This window comes from Ascidiella aspersa, chromosome 6 (assembly GCF_963924565.1).
Source record: "Ascidiella aspersa chromosome 6, kaAscAspe10.2, whole genome shotgun sequence".
Lineage (NCBI taxonomy): Eukaryota > Metazoa > Chordata > Ascidiacea > Phlebobranchia > Ascidiidae > Ascidiella > Ascidiella aspersa.
In genome coordinates, this window is record NC_139452.1 from 1,845,663 (window position 1) to 1,856,974 (window position 11,312).

At 36.8% G+C, this 11,312-nt stretch overlaps 1 non-coding gene across 1 annotated transcript; it reads left to right on the forward strand.

Annotated features, from left to right (window-relative positions):
• The first annotated feature begins 10,991 nt into the window (after window positions 1–10,991).
• On the forward strand, window positions 10,992–11,066 carry Trnaa-ggc (transfer RNA alanine (anticodon GGC)). The gene has a single exon. It is a non-coding gene; the product is annotated as a tRNA-Ala (tRNA).
• The last annotated feature ends 246 nt before the right edge of the window (window positions 11,067–11,312 follow it).

Genomic DNA, 11,312 nt, shown 5'->3' on the forward strand with positions numbered 1-11,312 from the left:
CCTTGAGACCAAAATAAGAACAACGTCAACTTTGGAATAAACGCCGGTTAGGAATAAGGCGTAAAAATGACGAAATCGGAATGAGAACTAAATGGCCAAACTAAGGCCAATACAACCTTTTATCTAACCCCAAACACCACCCATAGCTACCACCAACTCCCCGAATATTTTTAACCCTAGCCCAATTGCTAACACCACCAACTACCGCCTATAAGCCCAAACAGAGGCAAAAAATCCGGGGCCAAAACAGCGACGCCCAAATGTCGACAGCAAACGGCCAATGCCAGGCATGTGTCCCCCAATCATCCCATAACCTTTGCTACAGTCCTGGGCGTAATTTTGTATTATTCCGATTAATTCAGAGCTTAATTCGACATGTTTAGGTCTTATCTAGACCAGTGCTCTTCAACGGTGTGCACGGTGCACCCTAAATATGTATATACCCTTTCGTACGGGTGCATCAAAATATGCATGGGGTGCACCAGTACGAAAAGGTATACAAGGGTGCATAACAAAATGTTAATGAACCATTTATATTTGACTTTCAGGATATTACAAAAATAATGTAGGTTTCGACTGATGTATAAATAAATCTGTTACATCGCAAATCTACATTTTTCTAATCAGTTCCCCTTTTGGAGCATAATGGTTGGAGGTTGTAGTAAGATGTGACAAGAATATCAAAGCTCATACAAAAGCAGGTATCATTTTGGACGTTTCGAATAACTCTTTATTCATTTTCAACATAGAGAGAAGTCCCTGATGGAAGTGTATATATAGTGCAAAGGCAGACATCAGAAAGAAGGAAACGTGGATAGATACATAATCTAAACCGGGTGTGCGGCGATTAGAAGGTAGGTCGCCGATAGCAGATAAGGCCATCCACGTGATCAGATGTTGAAAAGATAGAGCGGTATAGAAGCTTGGTCTGCGTTCATTTCCGGGTTGTGCCGTGTTATTTCAACGGTTTCCTTAATCAAAAGACGACGCCAACACCGACTTGTCGCAAGAATCTTGGGGTTTTTAAAATCGATTTTGTGACCAGGATTTTGATGCAAATGCCTTGCCACGTCTGTGTCCTGCGTGGACCGTGATGAAGGGTCGTGGTTGTCCATACGCACTTGTAGGTTACGCTTGGTTTGTCCAATATAAGTAGATCCGCACGAACATTGCACTTTGTATATAACTCCTGAACGACGTAACACATGCTGGTGGTCCTTGTGTATAAAAAACGAACTGATAGGTGTGGCTTCGTGGCTGAAAAAAGTTCCCCTTTTGTATAATTTAAATGGTTAAAATCACCGCCTCATGCGGTCATGATGTCGCCTCGTTTTTTGTTGGAAATGTAGCCGCTTGTGTTGCTAAGTTTTTGAGCTGCAAATGCTTTATTGTTAGTTACTTTACAGAAGTAATTTTAAGCTTAATTTAAACCAACTGTGTGAAGTTACATTTGCCGTGTATATAAAAAAAAAAAACATTTGAACCCAAGCTAATATTTAAGTGCTGCGTTGAATGTTTAGTTGTAGTTGTAGGCCTATATGTAAATATTAACTCAATATACCGTAAGTATTATTTAAGAGACACCATACACCGACTTTTGCACCTGTTAAATGTTGCAGAATACAGAAGCAGGTTTTTTTTAAGGTTTGGTTTGGGTGACCGCTAAGCAGATTTAAGAGACCGCAAGTGTTTCATTTAAATACCAAAAAGTTGCAAGTCGAAAATTTGGGAAACCGCTGGAGAAATTTGGGGGATCGTCGTTTCGGTCCCCCAAAACACCTTAAAAAACACTGTACAGAAGCATAGCAGAAAAGGCAATTTCCGTGCTTATTCAAATGCCAACAACGTATTTATGCGAAAGTTTTTCTTGTGTGAAATAAAACTCGAAAGAGAAATTCAATCACACACATCGACCCATTGATGAGGGGAGAATGAAAAAGATATCATACCTCGGTTTGAGTTGTTAGTTAGTAAGGTGCAACAACAAACCAGTCATTAAAAAGTCTCTTTGCTATTTTGTCTTTGTTTGAATGTTGTTTTATGAAATGCAAATAGTACTCGCAAGCAGCCTGCTGTCATCATATTCAAACTGTAACCTACAGTGCGTAAAATTCGTCAGCTCCGCTCGATTTAATTGACATGATGATATTGATAGGTAAAACGATTTTTCATATCGCATTTTTCCTCAGTTTACCTTTCAAGTAAATAGTGTTCATGAATTCGTCACAACAACTTTAGGGGTTCACCAAGCCAAAAAAGGTCGAAGAGCACTGATCTAGACTATTTTAAATTTAATTCTGTAGTGGTCATTAATGCGAGTTTGGCGTTATTATGTCGGTGGTCTTAGTACTATGGTATTATAGATTATCTGATTTAGATATTGTTGCTTTGTAGGTATTCTTGTGTTTTCTACTTGAAAGTCCTGTGGAATCAATGAGCTAAGCCTAATAGAAAATTAAAAATACTTGTTTTATATATTAAACTATTTTTTCCTTTCGCTCGCGGCTCACCTGGAAGCCTTCCATAGCGCACCAGTGCCGCGGCGCACCGGTTGAGAAACGCTGGATTAGGCGGTAATGGGTAGAATTTGAATTTAGATTGGATTTGAAATTATTAGAGGAGTAAGTGATAAAGTTATAGGTGTTGGCGTTACGTAAAAGGTTAGTATTTATTCTGGCCATTAAGGTCTTATTTCGACTTCAAAGTTATTACGACTAATAGGTATGGTAATATTCTAAACTGTGTTTTATGCCGACGTTGATGTTGTTTTAATTTTGGTGTTATGGCTGGAGTCCCGCTAGATATGTTGGCTATTCCTCGAAAAGGCTATGAATCTAAGTCCTAATGTCCAGTGTTTATTGATAAAAAATAGTGACTCAGGTTTACGTTTTTAAACGCCAGCGTTTGGAAAGTTGTTTTGCTTGCTCTTGGTAGAGGACTGCTTGCTCTTGGTAGAGGTTTGGGTAGGTTTCTCAACTTATTTTCGCGGCGACCCGAGTATTAAGCGAATAAGTATAAGAGCGAACGAAGATTTAGCTAAACGTGACGCATGACTGGCTTTATGTGCCATTGGAGTGAAAAATCTGATATTTGAAACGAATTGATGTAAACCAGGGGTCGGCAACCTACGGCCCGCCAATGTAATTTATCCGGCCCACCGCCTTTTTGACAAACCAAACACGAGTCCATTTCAAATACTTTTTGATAATTACAAGACATCAGAATTAGACGAACAGGCAGGGTTAGTTCTATACAATTACCTAAACTAAGTTCATTAATTACTAGTAAAGTTCGTTGTGTTTAAAAAATTTAATATTTGCAACAACAAAATTTAAATTTAGTTATTTTTTCTTTTTTTATTGTTTGTTTACCAAGACGCTTACAAGTTCAACAACAACTTATATCATTATAAAGCACCGTTTTCTAAGTGACGTAACAATAGTAGTCAATTGGCTGTAGTGCGCTAATAGTCAATTGGCTGTAGCGCGCGTCAACCTCGCTTGTGGGATTTTATATTTATTTGTCAAAAGCATAAACATGTCTTTAATCTCGTTAATATATTGCATTATCTCGATTCTATGTTGCGCAATATCGGCTAAATATTGCTCAACACCGCTTCTACATTTCGCAATTTCGCACCTGTGCTGCGTAAAATCGGTCATATATTGCGTAATCTCTTTCATATATTGCGTAATCTCGTTCGTATATATCGCGTAATCTTGTTCATATATTGCGTAATCTCGTTCATATATTGCGTAAGCTCGGTAAGGCATTACGCAACACCGGTTCTAAATTTTGCAATGTCGCATCTGTGCTGCAAAAAATCGATCATATATTGCGCAATCTTGGTATTTCATTACGTAATTTCAGTTCTATATTGCGTAATTCCGCTTTAGTATTGCGTAGCTTACCTAAATCCAGCTATTTCAGGTTTAGTTTAGTTTTATTCAGATTCTTGAGACAAACATGTATTCAGCATTTTAGATCACAGATCTTAATAAACACATATGTTTGTGTGTGTCTTTCATTGTATTTAGCAAGGAATAACTTTACTACGCGTAACAAATTTCGCACCAATCTCGTTTTTTTTGTCGTTTTTTTAACAATTGTGGCAAATCCCTAAAAGGAATAAAATATTTTAAGCATTATTTTCATCCCACAAGTGAAGTTGACATTTATTGTAATTATAATAATTTAAAAACTTATCACACAAATTCGATGTTAATGATAAAAATGAGAAGTACAACCATGGGCGCGTTACAGCTTTTTTGTCTGTTTTGCGAATAGTCAAGCTTTTAAAGTCACCGGGTCATCTTACTTTTTATATTTTCGATTGTAAACTCGCGCCAAGTAAGATAGATTTCCATTTACAACCTTTGTTTTATTTACAATAATTAGCTTTATTAAATTTTCTTTATTTTTTAAAATTATAATCGCGGACCAATAATGGCGTAGGAAAGCGACTATTTAAGAACAAGTTGGTTAGAAAGATGTTGCTTGATTAGAAATAGGATGACAGAAATATTCAAAGTTATGAAGGTTTTAAAATATTACAGAAGAACATGCGCAAACAGAACTATAAAATTGTAGGCAGTTTATTTGGTTGAAAAATATGACAAGAAAATCCTACAACTAAAGTTGCTGAGTCATAATATGAGCTCGGGTAAGTTTCGTTTTAACTTTAGTTGCAAACTTCATCAAATATTTTGCGGATTTTTTGTATTTCAGGATCGACACTTGCTCACTGCTGTCACCTACCGGACATACCTGATTCTCAAAAAGGTAAAAATAAATAACTTTTCCTCTTTTGAAATGATCTGTACATAAAGAAACTTACATATACTGTACCAAGGCTACTTTTCAGCTGCATTCCATGTTTATGACGCACACCTGAACAATTAAGCACAAACAGATCGCAATTAAAAAAACAATCCTATAGAATAACTATTTTAATCATTATTTTTGTATGCACATGCGAGACATCAAATGACTTTCAATAGTCTTAGGTTGCCATCAGTAGCTTATTTTTCGTTGAATGGATTTAACTGGGGCACCAATTTCCAACCCGCACAATTTAACTAGATTTCCAAAGGAATGTAAACAAATTAAGAACCCTTCCCTGGTCTGTTAATGAAAATATAGTGATGACAGATTCGTTTGGATAACTGGCTGACGATGATTAAATATTTAATCAAACCGTCACATATTGTTCAGTCATTAACTTTCTATTCAGTTCTTATATTGAATTGCTAGCACCTTATCCACGGATAGTCTGCTTAGCGTAATATTTTTTATTTATTTGTTCGTGCAAAGAAAGCCGAATATTTACCCATTATGTTTCTTCATTTCAGACTTCGACTTCTTCAACTAGAATCCAGCCAACATTCCAAACAAGGGCCAAGATTCAGTATCATGTGATAATTGTCAAGTTTAAAACCAGTATTTAAAAGAAGTTAAAAGAAGGTCAATATAGTAAAATTATCAGCAATTGATTAAAAACTTTTGTCTATCTAAAGTGTTTAACTAAATTGGCCAATTTATTGTGGCATGCCGATTGAGTGTGTCATATTTCGAAGTCAAATAACTAACCGTGCAAGAAATTCTCTACAAGATATAGTTTCGTCGAATATTACAACATAAACATTAAAATTGCAGATCACCAAGATTAAGGAATTCACCCAACATCGTGAATAAAGACCAAGATTTAGTATCGGGTAATTATTGTCGAGTTATAGCTTTTTATTTATTCCCACTTTCGTTTGAAGATTCCTGGCGTTTCATGGACAAGATGGAATCCAAGTAAACTCAACGAGTTCAAAGGATGGAGACAAGGTGAATACAACCAACTTTTATATACATTTATTGTTATAATCACAACTTGTGGATGTTGTTGTCAGATTTTTGTGGATTACAGCGGATCAGTTACTATTCTTGAACAAATCCATGACGGTCAGATATATTGTTTGTATGTTGACAGTGTAGCATGTTAGGTTGGCTGGTGGTCGTTGTCATGGTTGGCTGGTGGACGGTGTAATGGTTGGCAGATGGTCAGTGTCATGTTGGCTGGTGGTCAGCATCTTGACAGTTTGCCGGTGTCATGTTGGCAGGTGGTTCCCTTTTTGGTGCCAATGCCATTGACAAAGGTGGCGGGTTGTGGTCAGTGTCATGTCATATTGTCGGGTGGTCGGTGTCATGTTGGCTTGTGGCTGTTGGTTTGCTGTCCTTCACTGCATGTTAGTGTTATTTTGGCCGATTGCCAGTGTCATGTCATATTTGCTGGTGGTCGGTGTCATTGGCAGGTGGTAATCTTTTAGGTGGTGACTTTTCAATGCCAGTCTCATTGACAAGGTAAGCGGTTAAGTGCCATGTTAGCAATTTATCGCTGGCATTTAAGCAGATTGCCGGTGTTATGTTGCCAAGTGCTTGCTGTCATGTTGGCAAGTGGTGCTGCTGTCACGTTGGCAGTTGGTCAGTGTCATGTTTGTTCACATACGATCTATATTTTCATTTACAGCTTACTTGCGTTGACAATTCTATAGATCACCAACGATGTTTATAAAAGCCTATATTTACAAAAATTAGGAAATTCTTTCAGGCACGTCAGCTGGTCTAGTTACGTCATTATGACGCGTTATAGAACAGGCGATGTCTTCGTCGCTGCCATGGCAACCAGAAAATGACGTCTAAGTTTTCAGCAAATGTCTAATATTGAGGTAAGCATTTTATAATCACTGTTTTAAGACGACTCCCTGGAAGATAATATATTGCGACTTTGCTACATTAATTATTGCTAAAGCCCTTATAATTATTATTAAGGAATTATAATTGATGTAAATCACTGACAGTGTTTATAAAAGCTTAATATTTTTGGTAAAAAATCTGAATTATTGCAGTTTTATAGTAAACTTAAATAACCTTGGTTACCGTGTTTAGCCATTTCGTTTCGTATTGAATATTCATTTCAACGGTCAATTTATTAGATCATGACTAAGTATTACTTAAACTGATAATAACGAGAGTATCAGAAAATACATACAAAATTTAAAATATACTTAAATAAATTTTTATTTTAGAACATTTTCAATATTGTGACCAACTTCCAGCTAGAATAAGCATCTTCGACAAATGGTAAGTTATACAAATTATGTATTTCATTAAATAATATGGCAGAGTATATCCTCTTCAATGTTAGGTTGCTTGGACTAACAAATGAAGCATTGGAATCATGGATGTTTCTCGACTTGCTCTTCTTTGAGCTGAGCCTGCATAGCTCAGTTTGTAGAGCGACGTCCCCAAGTTGACCGGAGGTTGTGAGTTCGAACCTCACCACACACTAGTTGTTTTTCTTGCCTGCTCTGCTTGCATTAATCGACAGATTCGGTTAGTCTGTGATGGCTTACGGTGCTAACACAATACAAATTGCTTTGCAGGTGTTAATCCAGTCTTTATCTGTTATAATTTACATAAACTTATACCACAGTAACATGTGCAACTTATTCAAATAGAATATAAAACAACAATGTTATATGAAGCAAGTAAATATGATAACGATAATAAACATATTAGCATATAGTAAGCAAATGTAACGTAAAGACGAACAAGCTATAATACAATGACTGGAGCTCCCTACTGCTCGAAGCACGGACAAACTAAGATCACGTGAGCCCAACACATAAATTAAAGCGCATGAGAGAAAGGAAAACATAGAATACTTAAACAATAACTTAACAAACTCATCATTGTTTTGTTTTTTTAACTGTTTAATAGTTTTCCATTTGCCAAAACCATAGACAGATGAACTGCAGATGCCCCTTTCGTAAGGCAATCAGCAAGTTGTTCTTTGGCATCTATCCATGATATCGAAGTGATTTGCTTTTGTGTAATCATTTCCCTTAATGAGCTGATGTCTATTCTTAAACGTTTTTTGTAGAATACACAGAAGAAAATAGGGAGTGGGTTGTCCGTAACACCTTCTATTGGCAAGCTTTCATGTGATTGATTGTTGTACATGACTTCATTCCATAGTGAACTCAGAAAGATTGCTGCATCAAGGCCATCTGACATCGCTAAGGTTTCAGCAGCTAATGTACTTCGAACAACTCTTCTGATCCTCTTTGACTTCCAGCTCAATAAATTACAAGATCCATTTTGGCCCACCAAAAAGACAAGATGAGCGCTTTGGCTGCCACCATCCATTAAATTAGCAAACGCTGCATCTGTAAATACAACTAGCTTCAAGTTCTTAATATCTCCAAGATCAGCATATTTCAAATTAATATGGTTGCTTTGTGTTTTGCGTATTATCTTGTTGCATTCAAGAAGATCACTCACTTTACATTTCTTAAAATTGGTTGCCAGCAAACAAACATCAAAACTGATGTCCGGCCTGGTTTGAGTTGCAACCCAAAGCAACATTCCAATTTTTGAACGAAGAGCTTTCTTTTCTAAAGTATTTAATTCACATGTATGCTGTTGCTTCCGTTCATTTGAAATTTGCTTCCGTTCATTTGAAATCAATAGATTTTAATTTCCAACCTTTTTGTTTTTGTTTTGCTACACAAAATAGAACTCTTAATCCATCTTTGGAGCACGTTGGAGAATCCTTGTCAAGTTCTTCTCGATTGTGCTCTTCGAAACCACGTGCAACCAATCTTGCCTTTGGTTTCAATCCAAACGCTGTGTCCTTTAATGTGCAAACCCACCTTACAGATACACACTTTTGATTATTAGAAGGGACTTCATCATATACTGCATTTCTTTTCCAACTATTTAGTTCATCCACTTTCGCTTCTTTGAAAGAAAAATCCTTGTAATAAACTTCATCCACAACAACAGGTTCTGAATCTGGCTCTGGAATTAACTGTGATTCAGCATTTTGCTCAGATACTAGTTCCAAGCCCGTAACATTTTCCAGATTTAACCAGGTCTTAGTACCCTTAACATTACTTGCAATACTCTATATTATATGCATTCTTGTATTTGCCCTTTGCTTTACCAGCACGACTTAGCCCTTTAGCTTGGCACAAATGTTCATCATGGACAAACTGAATTCTCTTACTCAAGAGTGAGGTGCCTTTGGATAACAATTCAGTACCTGTTGTACTAGAATCTGTTGTAACATCCTCTACTGTGGTTCTTTTTTTCACATCGGGAATTGAATCTTCATCACTTGATGAAGAATATTCTTGACTTTCGTCTTCTTCGTTACATGGCTTTTCCGGTTCAGCAACCACAGCTGGAACAGCAGGACTGTGTGCATCGCTATGTTTATTTACATGTTGCACCCGACATGTATGTACCCTTACATACTGACCACCATGCCTAATGAAAACAATAGAACCATCTTGGCCTAAAACATGTGCAGGTCCATGCGAAACATGGGTATTTTCTCTCTTATAATACACTTTATCTCCCACTTTGAAAGCACCATTACTTGACCTTGTTTGTTTTCTGAATGCCCTTCGAATTTTCTCTGAAGACTCAGCTAAAACAATGGCTCGGCGTGCTGCATGTAATGCAGAAATGTGCATGCCAATATCAAAACTTGTCGTCTGACCCTCTAACGCAGGAAGAGAGTCCTCGAGTACAGAAGGTAAGTTAACATTGTGGCTGAATACAAGTTGACATGAGCTAAAACCATTATTAGTTATAAGTGAATTTTTAACACTTAATGCCCAAGCGAGAGATGTTTCCCAATCACATTTAACATCTGATTTTATTTTGCACAGTATCTCAGACAAAACTAGGTTATGTCTTTCGCACAAACCATTTGACCATGGTGAGTAAGCAGCTGTAGTTAAAATATTTATATTAAAATTCTCTCACATGCCATGAAACTCTGCATTGTTAAATTCCAATCCATTGTCACTTAAAACCTTCTTAGGTGCACCAAATATACTAATCCAGTTCTTAAGAAAACACTTAACGATAGTAGATGACCTTTGTTCGTGATCACTACAGCACTACTAAATCGAGAAAACATATCAATAAAATGTAAATCCATTGCAACTGTTTCATTGAACTTTTCAGACCAAGAAAAGCCAACAACTGGTCTCGGCGGAGGCTTTTTGTGCATCTTGCAGATATCACATGAGTTTATGACTTGTTCAAGCACATCAGAATACTCTGGAATCCATTTGTCAGCATTTTTTAACAATCTTTGTAAATTAGTTACAGATCCATGTCCAAACTGGATGTGTAGCTTCTTTATAGCTTTTATTCTAGTAGCCCTGGACATGTCATTTGAAAGTAAAACATCTTTATGCTTGTGTGACATACTACAGCCAGGACTGATGTCAATACAGTAATGGCCACTTGAAGTAAGAAGTAGATTAACCCATTTTTTAAACATAAAGGCTTTATCTTACTGCAGATCAATTACAGTACCAGCTCTCTTCAATGAAGTCTTACTTAACAACAATGGAATATTATCAGAAATAATTGATGCATTTATAAAACAATGTCTACCAGCAATTTTCGCTGGAATAATTGCTCGTTTTGCTGAAGAAACTTTCCTTCCATCACCAAATTTAAAAACTGTGTTGTTGGAAAACTGCTTAATTTGTTTTTTAGAAGGTACACCAAGAGAATTCACATAATTATTAAACCATTTATTACCACATATACAGTTTTACTACATGTTGTATCAATAATAGCTGACGTCACCGTTTCTGCCACAAATATTTCATTTTTATCGAAATCAGTCATTAAAATTAAATTAACTTCTTCACTTCCTTCTTCCCATTCTTCAACAGCCCTGTCAAGTGAATAAGTCAGTTGAACTGAAGGCTAATAATACGTAAGCCGTTATCGTTGGTCAAAAGCAGCTTCAGAAGGGCTAGATCTCAGTTGTAAGCACACATATATGTGTGTACATATGTTTCATTGTATTATGATATGATACTGGCGATCCCCTTCGTTATGAAGCTGCTTGTACTAACAGATTGAGCAAGCATTGGCGTATGGTTGTTTCTCGACTCGTTCCCTTCTGAGCCTGCATAGCTCAGTTGGTAGAGCGACGGTCCCGGCTTGACCGGAGGTCGTGAGTTCGAACCTCACTGCAGGCTAGTTGTTTTTCTAGTCTGCTCTGCTTGCATCATTGATCGACAGATTCGGTGAGTCTGCAATGGCTTTTCGGTGTTGAACTGAAGGCTTTTGAATTTTATGTGGACAGCATGCTGCCCAGTGCATTTTTGAATCACAAATTACGCACCTTGAAATTTTTCCATACTTGTCAAGAGGATTTTGCTTCTTTTTAATAAAACCACGTTGCTTCCCTCCATGATTCTTGTATTGTTTAGTGACAAATGCTT